Source organism: Triticum dicoccoides, chromosome 3B (genome assembly GCF_002162155.2).
Source record: "Triticum dicoccoides isolate Atlit2015 ecotype Zavitan chromosome 3B, WEW_v2.0, whole genome shotgun sequence".
In the NCBI taxonomy this organism is placed as follows: domain Eukaryota; kingdom Viridiplantae; phylum Streptophyta; class Magnoliopsida; order Poales; family Poaceae; genus Triticum; species Triticum dicoccoides.
Genome location: NC_041385.1, coordinates 121,236,736 through 121,243,911, shown reverse-complemented (window position 1 = coordinate 121,243,911; position 7,176 = coordinate 121,236,736).

Below are 7,176 nucleotides of genomic sequence, written 5' to 3'. Positions count from 1 at the left end.
TTAATGTGATCGAGTGTAGAGTACACGATGATCTACCTCGAGATCATACAATTGTGTTCTAAACCCTAAGGCTGGTAATCGTGCCTCTAAAGACTAAGGTGGTGTTTGTTTCTCTAGTTCTAGGACTTTCTTTAGTCCCTGGGACTTTTTGAAAAAGACTCTCAAGGAGGTGCTTCTAAGGACTTTTAGCAAAAAGTCCCAAAAAGTCCCACCCTATTTGGTTTGCTAGGGACTTTTTCTAGTCCCTACACCAAAAAGTCCCTGGAAACAAACACCCCCTAAACCCCTCGGCTTATATATGCATCGGGGGTACCTAGGTTACACGTATGGTCGGTTGTCAATGCACCGGCTATAGAGAAATCCTTGAAGTACATGCCAAGTCTTCAGATGTTTCCATCTCAATTATGCCGAGGTCCACAACTTCGGTAGTCCTTCCTTCTAGTGATCGGCGGGCCATAAACCCGGCCCATGGACTGCAGGCCGTGCAGGTTAGTACTCCTTATTCCAGGACACCATCAATCCTTGTGAGAAATTAACCCGTGTCTGGTCAGACGTTGATAGATACTGTCACACCCAGAGGGCCGTACGAATATCTCTCCATCGTCGAAGGAGCAAATCCCACTCTTGAGATATCTTGCCCCTTGTCATACTTTCCAATGAACTTGAAGTTGCTATTATGCTTGTTAGAGTTAACGTTAGAACAACAACAAAGTGCATCATATGGTATGAAGTGACTCGATACTCTCATGGTCTAAGGAACTATGCATACATTGACTCTCCCTGTTATAGTCTATAGACTTGCGACGATGCCATCTCTGAGTATAACAAACACTGGGTTAATTCAACATTCATTCTTCTAACATCATACTCTTAAAGTTGTCGGCATCCTTGTTACATTTAACTTATGCCTATGATAAAAAAAACATAACCATCATGCAACACTTGAGCTAGTCCTAGAGGCAAGACTAGGAATCAGATTTTACCGCTTATTCTAAATGTGCTTACGGGGTTTTCTCTGAATCACATATTCAAGAACCATAGCAGTTATAGCACATAATATATACATATAATTATAAACATATACAATTATTATTGCCTCTAGGGCATATTTCCAACAGTAAGAACCATGTCAGTTATAGCATAGAATATAAACATCTAATTATAAACATAAAAAATAAATAATACAATTATTATTCCCTCTAGGGCATATTTCCAACAGTATCGTCCAGTGGCGACGTTGGTTGGCCGCCAACGAGCAAAGCATCATTCGGAGAGGCGTCGATGGCGGGCAGGAGTTGCATCGGAGGATGGTGTGCCATGTCCAAGGGTGGCCTAGGGCTCGATGGCGTGTGGACGAGTACATCAAGAGATCGGGGTATGACACTAGTGCAGAATCGGCCTTTAGTGCCGGTTTGTAACGGGCTTTAGTGCCAGTTCGCCAACCGGCACTAAAGAGTGGGGACTATAGGTCCCCGGCCTTTAGTACCGGTTCGTCATGAACCGGTGCTAAAGTGCCACCACGTGGCACGAGCCAGGCCCATTTGCATGGAGGGCATTAGTACCGGTTGGTAACACCAACCGGTACTAAATGTTTGGGTGCTTTTTTTAATTTTTGCTTTAATTTTGTGTTTTCAATTTGGCTTTATTTTCCATTTAATTCTTTTTTGTTTGCTGGTATTTCACGATACTACAAATTGTACATGTTATGCATATATATTAAATAGATTTTCTTGTACGTAGAACCGCATATATATATAATATATATATCATCGAATGTCTCACAGCCAACACCATTAACTATTCACACATATACACATGTATATACATATACAATTTCTACTACATGTTGCCTTGGTGCCTTCGGAGCACGATGACAAGTGGTTCATGGGGGCGGTAGCGGATAATAGTATTCTCCTTTCGGATCTATGACCTGGTCGAGCAAAAATCCGGCTATTTCCTCTTGAAGTGCTTGTATGCGGTCCGATGGTAGGAGCTTATCCCGCACCGATCTGAACTGTTAAGAAGGAGATCAATATGCATGTGTGTTAGTTATGTGACTAGATATCGATAATGGTGTGAATAGTGTTCTGACAAAAACGTACCCAGTCCTGTCTCTCAGATCTGCTCCTTTCGCACGTCATCATGCGAATGTTCTCGCAAACGTAGTATGCACACAGATTATTCCCTTTCGCCTGCCTCAGGGCCTTTACGAGAATGGAATTGAATCAGATAATGATTAATCAAGCATAATAATTAATTAATGATATTGAAACAAGAATTAAAGAGATGGTAGCTAGCTAGTACTACTTAATTACTTACCTTGGGTCGATGCCAAAACAATTTTTTTGGCCATTCTCCTGGAGTCACGACGATGAACTTTGCCCATGCCCTGCCCGCCGGCAAAGAAAATTAATAAAGGGGTTATTAAATAGTTCATATCAGGAACTAATAGTTAATAATGATTGAAATTACCTGTTGACTATCCCCTTCACGATGGTGTAGTCTTTATCTTCTTTAGTTAGTGAGTCCAGTAATTCAACTTTTCCTTCCTCAACTTTAATGTCTATCAAGACCCAGTGCCAACTGCATACGCACACGTTTTCATGTCTTAATTAAGCGGGCATGTGCATAAAATTAATCAACTACCGTAAACCGTATACACTTAATTATTAACATCTAGCTAGCTAGTAAGCAAAAACAGAATTTGTAGTACAAGACAGTGTGACTCACGGGAAGTTGTAAGGAAGTAGTATATCTTTGAAGGTATTGAGGCGCTTCAAGAACTCTAGCATGCTTTCCTCTACAGCAGGTTTACAATGGTCAATCTCCCATATGTCCTGATTAATGGTATTTGGGTCAATGAACCCAACGCCATAGCGTCCAGCTTTTTTCATTTCATACATCTTCATCCTGCATATAATACCACAGAAAAAGAATATAGTGAGGATAATTACATGTAATGGTTGATCAAAATTATCACTACATAACTAGCTTGAGACTTAAGTTACAGAAAGAAATCACTTGCAGACAATAGCAACTGACGATAGACTTGTCGAGTGCGTCTTGATTAAATAACTGAAATAGTTCTGGATACTCAATGGCCAGAGCTTTCTCATGGTAATAATGCTCATGCTTGACATTCACCATGAGGGACTCTCGATTGGAAATCTTGGTAATGTTCATGTACCATTGATGCAATTGATACATTCTCGTTGGGAGGTCCTTGACCTTGTCTGGATGGACCAAAGGTTTGCCCCGGACATATTGCCATGCTTTTTCCGATTCTTTAAGCGTAGGCATGGGCTCAATTTCGAGGAGTTGTCCAACAGAGATATTGAGCTTTTGAGCCTGCATTATATGATCCTCTGTTATTACCACATCGCCATGCTGGGGAACGCTAACGGTTTGCCCACAATAATATTTGGCGTGCGTACTACTCCTCTCATGTGTTGTTGGCACAACAAGCGGGGGGATCGCTTGCACCGCCTGTTCTCCCAACTAGGGAACGGTTTTCCCACATTTTTTGCCAGCTGCTTGTGGGCTCGAGCTTGAGCTCGCTTCCTTCTGTAGTCGTGCTCGATGTGCCTTCCTGATTTGGCGCTCATAGTCTGAGTCAACAGGCTTGGGAGCTGGTTCTCTAGCCATACGAATGAAGTGGTCAATTACTTTCTCAGGCACTTTCTCCTTTGGCGGCGGTGCCGGTTTCGGTCCAAAATGGGAGTCCACTTGGGCTTGCACTATGGCTGTGTTTTGCTCCTTAGTCATGTCGTAAGGCCTCTGAGGAAGAGGAGTGAGGCTTGGACCATATTTATATCGCTTGCCTTCACCTGTACTTCCTGAACTACCTCGACTCGTACCGCTACGCACCAAAGCTGCGTGATGTCTCTTCTGCGATTGCTGAGACGGCGGAGACGGCTGACGTGGAGTTGGACCAGGAGAAGTGGCCTGACGATGTGCCGGACTTGAAGCAGGAGGTGTGGCCTGACACGGTACCGGACTTGCAACTGGAGAAGTGGCATGACGCTGTGTCGGGCTTGAAACCGGAGGAGTCAGCTCACGCGTTCGGGGACTTGGAGGAGGTGGCGGACTTCGAGGAGGAGTCATCTCACGCGTTCGTGGACTTGGAGGAGCGGGAGTCTGCTGACTCGGTGGCGGACTTCGAGGAGTCGGCAGACGACGCGGTGTCGGTGGACTTCGAAAGATTATGCAATCCTTTCTCCATAGGATGATATGATGTATGGCCTCTCCGAGTGTGCGCTCGTCTTCACCTCCAGGAATGTCAAGCGTTAGCCCCGAATATGGGTCCACCACTTCATCAACCATGACACGAGCATAGCCCTCTGGAATCGGGATGCAATGGTAGGTTGCTTCGGGGGTAACTAGAAAAGCAACACCGTCCGCCACCTTCATGGATATGTTCTTCATTTTGGAGTGTAGCTCGCAGTTAGTGTTCTCTATGATGTCATCCACAGGGTATTTATCCAGTAGTGTGTCGCCCGGGGCAGAACCAACGCTGCTTCTCAGCATGGATGGGACGGTGCTATCTAATGCTGGACGATCATCCGCTTGCTGCTGCCGCTGCTGAGACCCCCTTTCCTAGCTAAGTGAGTCAATCTGCTACTGCTGCTGCTGGAATTTGAGTGCCAGGTCCGCGTGCCTTGCTTCTAGGCCTTGAAGGCGTTCTGCGTCCTGCTTCCTCTGCTCCTCCTCCAGCTTCCTCTTCTTCTCCTCCTCCATCTTCTTTCTTGCACGGGACTTGTAGTCGTCATTCCAGTCCGAAAAGCCCTCATACCAGGGAATAACACCCATGCCTCGTGTTCTTCCCGGGTGTTCAGGATTTCCCAGGGCGCGCGTAAGCTCGTCGTTCTCTCTATTGGGCGTGAACACCCCCGCTCGAGCTTCTTCTATTGCGTCAATTATCTTTTGTTCGGCTCCTTTTAGACTTGCCTTCTTCGAAACCATGTCTGTCTTCAGGTCCAACGCCCCCCCATGCGCATAGAACCAAGTTCTGCACCTGGGGGGCCAGTGCCGGGTAACCGGAGTGACCCCTGCATCCTCCATCTCTTGCTCAGACTTATCCCACTTAGGCAATGCCACCGCATAGCCACCTGGACCCAGCCTATGGAACTGCGTCTTTCTTGCGGCATTTGCCTTGTTTTTCATCGACCGTTCCTTAGATATTTCTGAATCCTTGAAGGTCACGAAGTCGTCCCAATGTTCTCTTTGCTTCTCCAGTGTTCCCTTGAAATCTGGAGTCTTCCTTTCATTAGCGAGGTAGTTGGCCCATACAGTTTTCTTGTGGGTGTTGAATGCAATTGCCATCTTCTTAAGAGCAGCGGCCTTGACTTTGTCCACATCTGCTTTAGTGAAATGATCTGGTAGGGTGAAATGTTCCATCAGAGATTTCACCAGGTCTTCTATGGCTCTGCCATCGACCCAAGTAACACCTGGACGTTTAGTCTTTGGCTCTTTCCATTCTTGAATGGAGATCGGGAGTTTGTCCTTCACAAGAACTCTGCACTGACGAGTCCACTTGTTTGCAATGTTCTTAGGCGTGAGGGGTTCGCCACTAGGTTTGATGGATTCGATGTGGTACTTTACACCATCCTTCAACAATCTGCCCGGGCCTCGCTTTGTCTTGCTGTCTGTAGAAGCAGATTTGCTCGATCCGGAGGGCTGAAAGAAGAAAGATCGATTTGTTAAGATATCTTCAATAAAAAAAACATGTGATGATCACCATGATGCATGCTTATATAAATATACCTCGCCGGTAGTGTTTGTTATTTGAAGATCAGCATTGTCCGTGTCATAATCATAATCATAGTTCATGACTTCATCAGCCCGGTCGTCGAGATCGAATATCTTTTCATCACCCTCTCCGGTATTGTTAAGATATTGGGAGCCGTCATCTGCTTCATTCAGATCATCTAGCCTGTGAGGGCTGCGTATGATGTCGAACAATTCCTCTTCTCTCTCTCTCTGCCGGTATTGTCCGCCATAGCTTTTACTTTACTAATAATACAGAAGAAATATAAAACAATTTAGTATTCAAATTACAATGCATAGATGCAATTAATCAATAAGGAAAATCTGAATCTCGAATACATCCTCTCGAATATATAATCTCGAATACATCATCGTCTTAATATATATAATCTCGAATACATCATCTCGAATACTATATATCGAATACATCACTGGCTAGGTACCTAATAAAGATCGAGTACTACAGAAGAATCTAGGGCGTCACTCGCGGTTCCTGGGGCGCGGGCGGTGCACACCCAAAGAGAAGGAACCGTCATAGGATCATATCTCCGGTCATCTGCCCAAAGAACCCGCCAAGTAGTGGAGAACCTGACGTCGTCCATAGCAGCCATGTAGCGATGGATGTGCTCATCTTCCTCCCTGACACGGCGATGCACCACCTCCGGCGGGGCTGGCTGCCTCTGCACCGAATGTGGACCACGCGAACTCCACCAAAGAAGATCAGGGTCGACGACGGGACCCGAGGTCGGGTTCCTCACCAAGCGGCGCGCCCCTCCAGGTAGCACCTCCCAGTGCCAGCCCGGCGGAGCCCAGTCCCGGACATGGGTCCCCTGAAGCATGACGTCATCGCGAACGGGTCGACGGCAAGGATGCGGGCCGGGCATATCGTCGAGAACAAATACTATATGCCCGCAAAAAGTAACATTTTTTAAATGATTGGATTGTGATAACTAAAATTCTAAATTTTATGCAAATTCTAACAATTTGACATTAATCTAATTCATCTAACTAAAACTAATTCTAAAATTTCATGATTATATAACTAACATTTCCATAACAATTCTAATATTTATATAACTAAAAAACAGAAAAATTGCTAACATTTCTATAAATATTTCTGTAACTAAAAAACAGAAAACATTATAACATTTCTATAAAACTAACATTTTTAATATTTATATAACTAAAAACAGAATAATTTCTAACATTTCTATAACTAAAAAACAGAAAAATTTATAACAAACAAACTAATGTGTGTAGTGTGTGTGTGTAGTCTCTCTGTGTGTGTGTGTGTAGTACTGTGTGTGTGTGTGTGGACATTGGCGGCCGTGGCGAGCTCACCGGCGACAAAGGGGCTACGGGACGGGGCGGAGACGACGGGGCGACGGGACGGGGCGGCGACGACGGGGC